The sequence below is a fragment of the Dromiciops gliroides genome, chromosome 2 (genome assembly GCF_019393635.1).
Source record: "Dromiciops gliroides isolate mDroGli1 chromosome 2, mDroGli1.pri, whole genome shotgun sequence".
NCBI lineage: Eukaryota > Metazoa > Chordata > Mammalia > Microbiotheria > Microbiotheriidae > Dromiciops > Dromiciops gliroides.
In genome coordinates, this window is record NC_057862.1 from 86,932,596 (window position 1) to 86,947,430 (window position 14,835).

Genomic DNA, 14,835 nt, shown 5'->3' on the forward strand with positions numbered 1-14,835 from the left:
TTAAAAAAGACCAAGTTAAAAATTGATTTCATCGAAGATGAATTATATTGTAAACATTTCTTGATAAAATGATGTATTGTTTTGTAGTGTCACTTTGGGGTGTATTGTGGGTAAGAGTGCTGGACTTAACTATCAAATCCTTCCTCGGAAACTAATTACTTACCTGCAGGAGTCTCAACCTCCTGCAGCCTCAGATTCCTGATCCACAAAATGGGAATAATAATATAACCTTTGTTGAGAGAATCAAATGAGATGACATCTGTATGTGCTTCTGAAATCTTAAAGAACTATATCATAAATGCTAGTTTTAAAATTTTTTATTTATCAATGCAAAAATACCTTTATCTGATCATAATCTTTTCTCCTTCCATCTTTTCTTATAAAGGAGCAGCCAGTAGGAGCCCAGGGCAGAGGATGCGTTGACTTTGATATAGGGACTGTGTGATGGAGGTGGAGAGTAAGCCAGACAGAACACTATAGAGATTGTCATCCATAATACTACAGAAGAGGAACCTGGTAATGTCTATACCCTATCCTCTGCCTCTTACCTCCTCTGTCAGAAGAGAGGAGTCTCCTTATTTGTTTTGTTTTTAAGACTGCATTTCTTAGCTCACCCAGGCTGGAAGTACAGGGGCTACTACTCTTGGGCTAGATCACACTACTCATCAGCATAGGAGTTTGGACTTGTTCCTTTTCTGTCCTGGGCAGAATCACCTCTTCTTTAGGCAACCTGGAACCCCTCTCTCCCTCCCACCCCTTGAAAGGGGCTCACCATACTGATGCTGAGCTTAGTGTACACAATCAATCAGCACAGCCCACTATAGCTCAGGACTCCAAAGCTCAAGAGATCCTGCAGCCTCAGTCTCCCTAGTTGTTGGGTTATAGGTGGGCACCCCCAAACCCAACACTAATCTTTTTTCTTTAAGTCTCTTTGCTTTCAATTTTTCCATTTGCTTTAAGAAAACTGATTTTTCTCTAATACTGTGGTTATTACCATACTGATTTCTTTGTGTACACCAGGGGAGCAAATGGGTAGTGAGCTGCCCATGAGAGAGATAGATTTCATAATTTGGGGGAACATTCCCAGCACTGGGGCTCAGAATTGGGCAGAAAAGAATTTTTTGTTGATTCATAGCTTCCCAAAATCAGAGTGAGCCTGTGAGTACAGACCAAGACCTAGGCTTAATGAGCTTAAGGCAGTCCTGGTTGGGTGAAGGGCTGAAGGGTGTTGACTAATGAGAGAGCCACTCCTGAATAGAGAGGAGCTTGGGAATGAGTGGTACCATTTCACAAAGTGAGCCAAGCTAAGAAGTAAATAGTTCACCTCCTTAGCAATCTTCTACCTCCAACCACTGTTAGCTATACCAAAGCTTCATAAACTGTGGGTTGAGACCCCATATGAGGTCACATAACTGAATGTGGGGTCATGAAAAATTTGGCAACAATAAAAGTTATGTATACCTATTTTATATACCTATATACCCGGGGTTGCATGAAAATTTCTTGGGTGAAAAGGGGTCACAAGCAGAAAAAGTTTAAGAAGCACTGAGCTATGCCATAATTGTTTAACCTTTCCTCAATTGCTAGGAATCTTCCTGGTTCCCAATTCTTTGCTTACAAGTGTAGCTATAAATATTTTTTGGTTCTACATTTATTCAGTGATGCCTGAATAAATACATACTCTACAGTCATTTGGTCCTAGAAAGGGTAAGTAATGGTTCCCTTTGACCTTCCCAGTATATCAATTCAGTGCCCCAGTGGCAGGCCTGTGAAGTTGGATGACTCTATATGGTACCTTGTTTGTGAACTGAGAGACGGTGTGGTTCTAAAAATCCACTCATAGAAACTATTCCCAGGATAGACACTGGTTCTGGAGGCAGAGCCAAGATGGCAGAGTGAAACCAGGAAGCTGCCTGAGCTCTCCCAAATTTCCCTCAGAAACAGTGTTAAATTAAGCCTCTCAACAGATTCTGGAGCTGCAAAAACCTGACAAAAAAGAGAGCGAAAAAATCTTTGACTTAAGATAACATAGAAGATTTTCTGGAAAGGTCTGTTTCATTTGGGTAAAAGGGGAGCACAGCTCAGCCCAGAAGGTGTCTGGACAAGCCAGCAAAAGGCAATGGTCACAGCACAGATCAACAGCTAAGGACCCGAAGTCCTAGCTCAGCAAGCTAGTGGCACAGCAGGCCAGTTGTGGGGCCTCCAGCCCCAAGGCAGAAGGCAATCTGCAAGCTGGGGTATGAGCTACCCAACAGACCCAACTAAGCTGAGTCACTTCAGTGCAGTGAAAAGCAAGCTGCTGATACCTCAGAGCAGAAAGCTGGTGATAGCCCCTGAACCCCAGCAAAAGAAGCTCTGGACAATGCATGCTATACCCCGGAAGCAGAACTCAACCTTAAAAGGCACAAAAGAGGCTAAAATAAAAAAATATGAATAAGAAACAAAAAAGAACCCTCACCAGACAATTACTATGGTGACAAGGAGAATCAAAACATAAACTTAGAGGAAGATAACAATGATAAAACTCCTACATGTGAAGCCTTAAAGGGAAGTGGTCTCGTGACCAAAAAGCCCTCCTGAAAGAGTTCAAAAAGGATTTTATAAACCAAATAAAAGAGGTAAAAGAAAAATTGGGAAAAGAAAGAGAATTATGCAAGAGTAAATCAATAGCTTCAAAAAAGAAAATAATGCCTTAAAAAATTGGGAAATTGGGAAAGGAGGTGCAAAAGCTAACTGGGGAAAATAATTCCTTAAGAATCGGAATTGAGCAGATGGAAGCTAATGGCTCAATAAGACAAAAGGAAGAAGTAACTCAAAAAGAATCAAAAGAATATTAAAGTGGAAGAAAACATAAAATACTGCTTCAGAAAAACAACAGACCTAGAAAATAGATGCAGGAGGGACAATATAAGAATAATCAGACTACCTGAGGAGCATGATCAAAAAAAGAGTATGGACAGCATATTTCAGGACATTATCAAGGAGAAATGCCCCAATATCTTAAAACCAGAAGAAAAATTAGTCATTGAAAGAATCCACCGATCACGTCCTGAAAGAAATCCCAAAAGGAAAACTTCAAGGAATACTATAGCTAAATTCCAGAACTATCACGTAAAGGAGAAAATACTGCAAACAGCCAGAAAGAAACAATTTAAATATCAAGGAACAACAATCAGAATTACAAAGGACCTGGCAGCTTCAGTATTGAAGGATCAGAGGCCTTGGAATATGATATTCTAGAGGGCAAAGGAACTGGGATTTCAACCAAAAATGTATTACCCAGCAAAATTAATCATAATCTTTCAGGGGGAAAGATGGGCATTCAATGAATTAAGGGACTTTAAAACTTTCCTAATGAAAAGCCCAGAACTGAACAGAAAATTCAATCTATAAATACAAGATTCAAGAAATGCATGTAAAAGTAAAAAGGGGGGAAAAACATGTTTCTCAATAAGGTTAAAATGTTTGCATCCCTACATAGGAAGAAGATACTTGTAACTGTATCTTTATTAAGGCAGGTAGAAGGAGTACACACATTCAGAAGGTGTGGGTATAAGTTGATTCTGATGTGATGATATTAACAAAAAACTTAAGGGGTAACAAAAAAAGATTATACTAGGAGAAGAGAAAAGGGAAGGCAGAATGGGGTAAATCACATCACACGAAGAGGTACAAAAGACGTATTACAATAGAGGGAAAGAAGGAAGAGGTGAGCATTGTTTTGACCTTACTCTCATGTGATTTTGGCTCAAAGAGGGAATAACATACATATTCAACTGGCTATAGAATTTTATCTTACCGTATAGGGAAGTAGAAGGAGAAAGGGGAAAGGACAAAAAGGAGGTGGGGCTGATAGATGGGAGGCTAGACTGAAGTGGCCAGAAACAAAATACTAGTGAGAAGGAACAGGGGAAAAGGAAAGAGAAAAATACAAACAAAGGAAAAAATAGGATGCAGGACAGTTAGTAATCATAACTGTGAATGTGAATGGAATGAACTCTCCTATAAAAAGAAAGCAGATAGCAAAGTGGATTAAAAGCCAGAATCCTACAATATGTTGTTTACAAGAAACACATTTGAAGCAGAGAGATAGACACAGAGGAAAGGTAAAAGGCTGGAGCAGAATATATTATGCTTTAGCTGAAATTTTTTAAAAAGCAGGAATAGCAATCCTTATCTCAGACAAAGCAAAAGCAAAAACTGACCCAATTAAAAGAGATAAGGAAGGAAACTACATCTTGCTAAAAGGTACCATAGACAATGAAGTAATATCAATACTAAACATGTATTCACCAAGTGGTATAGCATCCAAATTCTTAGGGAAGAAGTTAAGTCACAAGAAGAAATAGATTGCAAAACTATATTAGTGGGGGACTTCAACCTCCCCCTCTTAGAACTAGGTCAATCTAACCACAAAATTGATAAGAAAGAAGTTAAGTAAGCGAATAGAATTTTAGAAAATTTAAATATGACAGACCTTTGGAGAAAATTGAATGGGGATAGAAAAGAATATGCCTTTTTCTCAGTGGTACATGGCACATATACAAAAATTGACCATGTATTAAGGCATAAAAACCTCACAGTCAAATGCAGAAACGCAGAAATAGTAAGTGCATCCTTTTCAGATCATGATGCAATAAAAATTATGTGTAACAAAGGGCCATGGAAAAACAGACCAAAAGTTAATTGGAAACTAAATAATCTCATCCTAAAGAATGAGTGGATGGGGGGGGGGGCAGCTAGGTGGCACAGTGGGTAGAGCACCGGCCCTGGATTCAGGAGGTCCTGAGTTCAAATCTGGCCTTAGACACTTGACACTTACTAGCTGTGTGACCTTGGGCAAGTCACTTAACCCTCATTGCCCCACAAAAAACCAAAAAAACCCAACCAAAGAATGAGTGTACCAAACAACAAATCATATAAACAATAACTCCATTAAGAGAATAACAACAATGAGACAACATACCAAAACTTATGGGATGCAGCCAAAACAGTTCTTAGGGAAAATTTTATATCTCTAAATGCCTACATGAATAAAATACAGAAAGAGGAGATCAATAAATTCAGTATGCAACTAAAAAAGCTAGAAAAAGAACAAATTAAAAATCCCCAATTAAATACCAAATTGTAAATTCTGAAAATTAAAGGAGAGATTTAAAAAATTGAAAGTAAGAAAACTATAGAATTAATAAATAAAACTAAGAGCTGGTTCTATGAAAAAACCAATAAAATAGATAAACCTTTGGTTAGTTTGATTTAAAAAAAAGAAAAAAGTAAACCAAATTACTACCATCAAAAATGAACAGGGTGAACTCACCACCAATGAAGAGGAAATTAAAGCAATAATTAGGAGCTATTTTTCCCAACTATATGCTGATAAATTTGACAATCTAAATGAAATGGATGAATATCTGCAAACATATAAATTGCCCAGACTAACAGAAGAGGAAATAAAATCCTTAAATAAGCCTGTTTTAGAAAAAGAAATTGAACAAGCCATCAATGAACTCCCTAAGAAAAAATCTCCAGGGCCAGATGGGTTGACAAGTGAATTCTACCAAACATTTAAAGAACAATTAATTCCAAAATAGGTGAAGAAGAAATCCTACCAAATTCTTTTATGAGACAAATAGGTGCTGATACCTAAACCAGGAAGAGCAAAAGCACAGAAAGAAAATTATAGACCAATCTCCCTAATGAATATTGATGTAAAAATTCTAAATAGAATATTAGCAAAGAGATTACAGCAATTTATTACCAGGATAATTGACTGACCAGGTGGGATTTATACCAGGAATGCAGGGCTGGTTCAATATTAGGAAAACTATCAACATAATCACAAAAATAACAAAACTAACCAAAATCATATGATTATCTCAACAGATGCTGAGAAAGCTTTTGATAAAATATAGCACCAATTCCTATTAAAAACACTAGAGAGCATTGAAATAAATGGAGCTTTGCTTAAGATGATAAATAGTATCTATCGTAAACCATCAGCAAGCATTATATGCAATGGGGATGAGTATCAGAGGTGAAACAAGGATGTCCATTATCACCATTATCATTCAATATTGTACTAGAAATGTTAGCCTTAGCAATAAGAAAAAAAAAAGAAATTGAAGGAATTAGAATAGGCAAGGAAGAAACAAAACTATCACGCTTTGCAGATGATATGATGGTATACTTAGAGAATCCTAAAGAATCAACTAAAAAGTACTTGAAATGAACAACTTTAGCAAAGTTGTAGGATATAAAATAAACCTGCATAAACCATCAGCATTTCTATATATGATCACAAAGTTCAGTAGCAAGAGATAGCGAAATTCCATTTAAAATAACTATAGACAATATAAAATACTTTGGAGTCTACCTGCTGAGGCAAACCCAGGAACTATATGAACACAATTACAAAATACTTTTCACACAAATAAAATCAGATCTAAACAAATGGGAAAATGGAAATTGCTCTTGGGTAGGCTGTGCTAATATAATTTTTAAAATGATAATTCTAAAAGTCCACTCATAGATAATACTCTGTAGTATTCTTTCTAAGCCTCACTTCCTAATTGCCTCTGGACTTCCCCTTTTTTTCAGGGCAATGAGGGTTAAGTGACTTGCCCAGGATCACACAGCTAGTAAGTGTCAAGTGTCTAAGGCTGGATTTGAAGGCAGGGCCACCTGAATCCAGGGGCAGTGCTTTATTCACTGCGCCACCTAGCTGCGCCCCCTTCCCCTAGTTTTAACTGGTGGGAAGACAAGATGCTATTTGTTTACCAGTTTTGGATCTTAGCTTTAGCATTTTTTTCAGCCTTTTAATTAATTGTTCTGAGCCTTGCTTATGGGATGTTCCCTTCATGTCGTAGCCTAGGCCTTTGGCAAAATCTGTGGGTTCCTTTTGGGGGTTGAAGAGGAGACTCCCAAGTAGGAGCCTACTTGGTGGCCCACTGTTAAATTGCAATGTAGAGAAGAATGCTTGTACAAGCAAGTGATTATAAGAATCTGAAAGGAGGCCTGTTGAACAGGCTTGTGTGCATTTAGAGTAACTTCCATGACTCAAGACTAACCTAAAGGTCACTTCTGGGGACATAATTAGCTGTCCCAAATAAGTATATTCATGTGCCAGCCAGGGAGAAGGACATGTCCACCTGCTTACCATGAAAAGGGGTATATCTCATTTCCCATCTTAGCTATCTACTTAACCTGTGTGAGTTCAGGTAAATCACTTCTTTCTAGATTTGTTTCCTCATCCATGAAATGAAGATGTTGGACTAGATGATTTCCAAGGCCCCTTCCACATCTAGGTTATATTAACCTATGTGATGCTGAGTCTCTGAAAGTCTCTAAAGATACTCATTTCAGCATAGATATTCAAATCCAGTGGAATCCAGAATTAAATTTCCCAAATGTCATTATACATAGCTAGCATTTATATAGGGCTTTAAGGTTTGTTATCCCATTATAATGATTTAAGCCATTGCCATTTAATTTAGCACATTTACAACAATCATATATTAACTTCAAATCTTTGTTAGGAATCCTTTAAGATCTGGTACCCTCTTTTACCTGCTGCTTTATTCTTCCCCCATCAAAGATATTAACTGTGAGGGAAAAATTCATCCTCTTCTCAATAATTCTCAGGAACTCAGCAGCGAGGTGACAAAGGCTTTATTTTCTTCTCATGAGAAGGAGGCACCCTAGTGTGCAGCTAGTGGGTGCCCAGAAAGGGGGCTCGCAGGCCCTGTTTTATACCCTAGTCCCTAACTCAAATGGACCTTCCCCTTTTTCATCACTGGTCAGGGTTACAATCTACTCGCAAAAACTAGCTAATCAGAATGCAGTATTCCCACCCCTCTTCCTTGCATGGGTATAACTTAGGAGTGGACCTTATACTTCCTTATATGGGCAGAACTCTGGAGAGGACCTAATTGAGACCAGGGCTCCTTGAACCATGTGACCTTGCTAACCTGAGGGGAAGGAGGGGATCTGAGACCTTTGTCCTACAAACAGATCAGGGGGAGTATGACTGACTTATATCCACATTGAGAGGAGACAACTACCCATTTCTCACATTAACCAAGGTAAATTATCTGCTTTTCCTCAATTTTACCAGTTTACTCTGACACTGCCAGTCACTTGGACCTCAGTGATTTTTAGCTCACCAACAGCAGTTTCCCTCCATTAAGCCTCGATTGCTTATTAACATAAGGGTGTGTGTGTGTGTGTGTGTGTGTGTGTGTGTGTGTGTGTGTGAGAGAGAGAGAGAGAGAGAGAGAGAGAGAGAGAGAGAGAGAGAGAAATCAAGGTCACTATGTCCTTTGTGGCTTTGGTACCTGCCCCCTGCCCTCATGTCATAACTAAGGGACAGGAGGTCAACCACAGGTGTTTATGAGAGATCAGATTAGATCAGACAGCTAGGCTCTCTAAAGGAATAAAAGGGCACAGAAATGAATGCCAGTCACAGCCAGATGGAGTTTGCAGGGCTCTTTATAAGGTGTTTTCATAGACCGTATCTCATATCTTCATAATAAGCCTGTGAAGTAGGTAAGTGGGGCAGCTCTTAATTGTTCCCATTTTGCAGTTGAGGAAATGGACCTTAAATGAGTTTAAATACCTCTTACAGGGTTATAAAAGACAAGCAGAAAAGCAAGGACCCACAGCACGGTTTTTCTGACTCCAGCTTCAGTGTTCTTAATTACATGTTCTCTTAATGTTTTCTTCCACAAAGCTATAGAAACACATTTAAGAGAGCTGAAGATTCCTCACCTATGAAGAATTTAAAGAATGTCAGGGCAGCTAAGTGGTGCAGTGGATAGAGCACTGGCCCTGAATTCAGGAGGACCTGAGTTCAAATCCGGCCTCAGACACTTGACACTTACTAGCTGTGTGACCCTGGGCTAGTCACTTAACCCTCATTGCCCTGCAAAAAAAAAAAAAAACAACAACATTGTCAAAAGAAAATAAAAGACAGGGAAGGAAGATGCTTTGGGATAGGACACTAGTGTAACTGGAGAGACTGAGTTCAAACCCTGGGCAAGTCACTTAACCCCAATTGCCTCACCAAAAACAAAAACAAAAACAAAATAAAGAATGTGGTGGAGTCACTGATATGATACTGAGTGAGACAGAATGACCACCTACTCAAAATAAATACCTGGAGTCCTAGAGTGAAAGTAGAAAAGAAAACAAAATTTCTTTCTTTCTCGAGAAAGGGCACAAACCTGAATATGGCAAGTGTACTGCACAAGCTCAGAAGTAAACCTTATACACATTCCTAATGTAACCCCCCCACACCCCACCCCTGTCTGACTCCTATTGGTTGATCGTCGAGACGTACAATCTACACTGGACATCTAACCCAGAGAAAAGGGGAAGAAAAGTTATATAACAACAAAACAAAAACAAGATGCAGGTGCCCCTGAAGTTGAACAACAAAAACAGGATGCAGGTATCCCTAATGTTACGTTAAAGAAACAGGACGATGATGTTCCTAAAGTTAAGTAACAGAAACAGGATAAACCCTTAATACAATCTGAGAAAAAACCCACTGCTCCCCCCATCTCTCACAGTACAAAGAATGGCTGGCTATATTTTTAAAAGTATGATACTGAAAATGTTGCTGCATTAGGAAGTATAGAAGGTACAAGAAAATTAACCTTTCTCCTTTCTTCCATTATAGCCTTATGAATACACATAAGCTCATAATTTGAAACAACAACAACAACTTCAATTTACCAAAAGGCACCACGGAAACAATTCATATTAAGAGGCCATCCAGCTCTACCCCCTCATTTGAAACCATGGGGTTTTCTTGGCAAAGATACTGAAGTGGTTTGCCATTTCCTCTCCAGTTTTAAGTCACTTGCCCAGGGTCACACAGCTAGTGTCTGAATTTGCATTTATAAACAACAAAAATCTGTCGGGTGCCTGTTATGTGCCAGCAAATGGGCTAGGTGGTATATTAAAAGGTATAAACAGACACCACTAACAATATGAACTATTTAATAGTCAATATACATAGAAGAACATTTTATAATGTTATATATGTGTGTTTGCTGCCCAAAATATAATACTATTTAAAATATATCCGATAATTAAGATTGCTATAATTTAAAATGTGTACCTTTTCTTTTTTTGGATTTGTATACTTTTCTGTAGAGAGCAGATCCATGCAAGAATTACTCTGGATTAGTTGGGTTTTTGTTTTTTGGGGTTTTTGGACTTGCAGTTTCATTGGTGTGATAGTCGTCCTGTAGCCACTGTGCCATGCTGCTTTTCCAATCATGATTGATCACCTCAAAGAAAAGCTCTGTAATCTCAGAGAGCACAACAAATTTCATTGGAGTGTGTATCCAGGAAATTTTTTTTTTAGCAAAAATTTATTGAATACTTAATCATTAAGACAAAATTTTTATTGACCTGTGGTTCTGATCTCTCCAGCCAATGCTACAAAGGCAGCAGCCACACCTAGTCTTATCTCCTTGGCGTGGGGGAGACTGGAATGCAGGGCGGTGGTCCTGGAGTTAGCTCAGTTCAGATCCCATGCCACTCATCTCTTTAAATGTGTCTTTCCTTTGGTTTAATTCCAAGGAGAAGGTTCCTTGATTTCCCCCAGAAAACTTCTGAGGTACCCCGGGCCATAACAGTTTCTCGAAAAGACTGATAATATAGTCGAGTGTGACTCTGGGGCACATTGAGGAATCTTCTCCTTGAGAAACTAAACCAGAGGACAGATACGCCTAGAGAGATAAGGGGAATCAAACTGGACTGAGCTAGCTTTGGGACCTCCACCCTTCATTCTGATCTCCCTTAACCCCGGGGGAGATAAATTTGGGTGTGGCTTTGGCCTTTCTGTCCAGAAGAGAGATCTGTAGCCACCCCTCACCCAATTCCTCTAGCCACCACCAGTGGGGGATAGTCCTCCTCACTAAAGGAACTATCCACAGTCAAATGATCACCCCTCCCAGTCTCCTGCTCAAGGAGATTGGTACCTCAGAGCCACGTGCTTCGTGCCTATTTCCCCATGAGAAGTCCAAGGATTTCTTTCATGGTTTCCTTCCCCCCCTTCCCTTCCCTTGCCCCTAAATAAACTACCATCTTATTCTAACTGCTTTTGTGTGCAAGAGGGTGTAATTCTTTAAAGAGGAATTCCTAAGAACCCCTACCCCTAACCCAAACCCCGTGACCCATTTTCTCCCATAACAATTCGGAAGAATCATTTTAATTATAGTACCAAAAAAAAAGAAATCCTGGGGCGGCTAGGTGGCGCAGTGGATAGAGCACCGGCCCTGGAGTCAAGGAGTACCTGAGTTCAAATCCGATCTCAGACACTTATTAGCTGTGTGACCCTGGGGAAGTCACTTAACCCCAATTGCCTCACTTAAAAAAAAAAAAGAAAAGAAAAAAAATCCTTCTAAACATATGTATGGCACTAAAACAAATACCACCCACCTCAAAAACAAAAAACAAAACCAAACCCAAACAACCTGATTTGTAGCTTTTAGGGAGGACATCTTGTTCATTTCTGAGCTGTGGTTTCTGCCCTTAAGGCTTCTTATTCAGCCATTCACAGGTTCTATATTGTGTTATGTTAGTATGGCAAGAAAACGAATTGGAAAAAAACAACAACTATGCTATTAAATCATCTTATCATTCTCCAGTTGTAGGAGGAGGGTAGGGAGTGTGGAAGAGTGGGAAATTCAAGTGGGGAACATAGTCAAGAGGTGGACCCTTCTTAGAACCCCCAAAAGAAAGGTTTTGGGGAAAGTTGTCTTATTAGGACAGAGTAGGAAAACACACTTCCTGGACTTTGGAAAGAATGTGGGCGCTTAGGAAAATCAGATGCAGGTGCTGATTTGAATTTTGGTTTGGGGTAAGCAGAGAAGAGGAAAGGGAAGGAAGACCAAGGAGCACAGTCCAATCCTCCCTCCCCCAACCTCTTTCCCACTCTTCAGTGTGGTTGGTGGGAAGGGAAGGATGACATTGATACAGATGTTCAGAAATTGCTCAAGAGTTCATTTTTTTTTTGCTTTAGTAGTCCATCTGTGGGGCCGATTTGCTGCTGTTTCCAGTGAGCCTGCTCTTTTGTCAGCTGTTGGGAAGATGCTGAAGTAGAAAATTGGGTTAGTGGAGGAAGAACTAATCTGGTAAGACAGGAAAACCAAACCACTAATATAAAAAATGAAAACAGAGAAATTATAACATGAATATGAAATAAAAGAAATTGTTATAAACTATTATACCTAATTATACTCCAAGGAAATAGAACACTTAAAAGAAATAGATGAATGCTTATAAAAATGTAAAAAGCCACTTGAAACAATTAACAACTTTAGCAAAGTAGCAGGATATAAAATAAATCCACATAAATCATCAGCATTTCTATACATGACCAACAAAGTCCAGCAGCAAGAGATAGAGAAATTCCATTTAAAGTAACAGTAGATAATATAAAATACTTGGAAGTCTACTTGCCAAGACAAACCCAGGAACTCTATGAACACAACTACCAAACACTCTTCACACAAATCAAATCAGATCTAAATAATTGGAAAGATATCAATTGCTCATGGATAGGCAGAGCTAATATAGTAAAAATGACAATACTGCCTAAATTAATTTACTTATTCAGTGCCATACCAATCAGACTACCTAAAAATTATTTTATACAGCTAGAAAAAATAATAACAAAATTCATCTGGAAAAACAAAAAATCAAGAATATCCAGGGAAATAATGAAAAAAAATTCACAGGAAGGTGGGTTAGCGGTACCAAACCTGGAGCTTTACTATAAAGCGGCAGTCATCAAAACTATCTGGTACTGGCTAAAAAATAGAGTGGTAGATCAATGGAATAGGCTAGGCTCAGGAAATGCAGTAGTAAATGACACTAGTAATGTAGTGTTTGATAAACCCAAAGACTCCAGCTTCTGGGATAGGAACTCAGTATTTGACAAAAACTGCTGGGAAAACTGGAAGATAGTATGGCAGAAATTAGGCATAGACCAACATCTTACACCTTATACTAAAATAAGGTCAAAATGGATACATGATTTAGACATAAGAGGTGATACCATAGGTAAATTAGGAGAGAAAGGAATAGTGTACCTATCAGATCTTTGGAAAGGAAAACAGTTTTTGACCAAACAAGAGATAGAGTATATTATAAAATGCAAAATGGATGATTTTGATTATATTAAATTAAAAATTTTTTGTACAAACAGAAGCAATGCATCCAAAATTGGAAGGGAGGCAGAAAGCTGGGAAACAATTTTTGAGGCCAGTGCTTCTGATAAAGGCCTCATCTCTAAAATATATAGGGAATTAAATCAAATTTATAAGAATCCAAGTCATTCCCCAATTGAGAAATGGTCAAAGGATATGAACAGGCAGTTTTCTGATGAAGAAACCAAAGCTATCTATTCCCATATGAAAAAATGCTCTAAATCTCTAATGATTAGAGAGATGCAAATTAAAACAACTCTGAGGTACCACCTGACACCTATCAGATTGGCTAAAATGACAAAAAAGGAAAGTAATAAATGTTAGAGAGGCTGTGGGAAAATTGGAACACTAATGCATTGTTGGTGGAGCTGTGAGCTGATCCAACCATTCTGGAGAGCAATTTGGAATTATGCCCAAAGGGCAATAAAGCTGTGCATACCCTTTGACCCAGCAATCCCACTTTTAGGTCTTTTGCCCAAAGAAATCATGGAAGGGGGAAAGGGACCCACATGTACAAAAATATTTATAGCTGCTCTTTACATGGTAGCAAGGAATTGGAAGTTGAGGGGGTGCCCATCAATTGGGGAATGGCTGAACAAGTTGTGGTATATGAATACAATGGAATACTATTGTGCTGTAAGAAATGATGAGCAGGAAGAGTTCAGAGAAACCTGGAGGGTCTTACGTGAGCTGATGATGAGTGAGATGAGCAGAACCAGAAGAACATTGTACACAGTATCATCAACATTGAGTGTTGACCTACTGTGATGGACTATATTCTTCTCACCAATGCAATGGTACAGAAGAGTTCCAGGGAACTCATGATAGAAGAGGATCTCCGAATCCAAGAAAAAAAAAGAAAGAACTGTGGAGTATAGATGCTGATTGAACCATATTATTTCTTTTGTTTTGGGTGCTGTTGTTTTTTTTTTTCTATTTTGAGGTTTTGCCTCACTGCTCTGATTCTTTCTCTTGTAACAGGATTAATGCAGAAATAGGATTAATGTTATTATGTGTATATATATATGTGTGTATATATATATCTATATATATCTATATGTATATGTATAGAGATACATAGATATAACCTATATCAGATTACCTGCTGTCTAGGGGAGGGGGGAGGGAGGGGAGGGAGGGAGAAAAATCTGAAATTGTAAAGCATGTATAAACAAAAGTTGAGAACTATCTTTACATGTAACGGAAAAAATAAAATACCTCATACATTAAAAAAAAAATGTAAAAAGCCCAGATTAGCAGAATAGAGAAATTTAACAACCTGTCACGGGGTACAGAGCACCCCAGAATTTCTCTGGGGCACACTGAGGAATCTTCTCCTTGAGAAACTAAACCAGAGGACAGATAACGCCTAGAGAGATAAGTGGAACCTAATTGGACTGAGCTAGCTTTGGATTCCCACCCTTCATTCTGGTTTCCCTTGGGTGTGGCTGCGGCCTTTGTGTCCTGAAGAGAGAACCACCCCTCACCCAATTCCTCTAGTCACTACCAGTGGGGGATGGTCCTCCACTCCTCCCCCAATTTCCCCAGCTACCCCCAGTGGGGGATAGTCCTCCCTCACAAAAGAACTTTTCACAGGCAGATGGTCCACCCC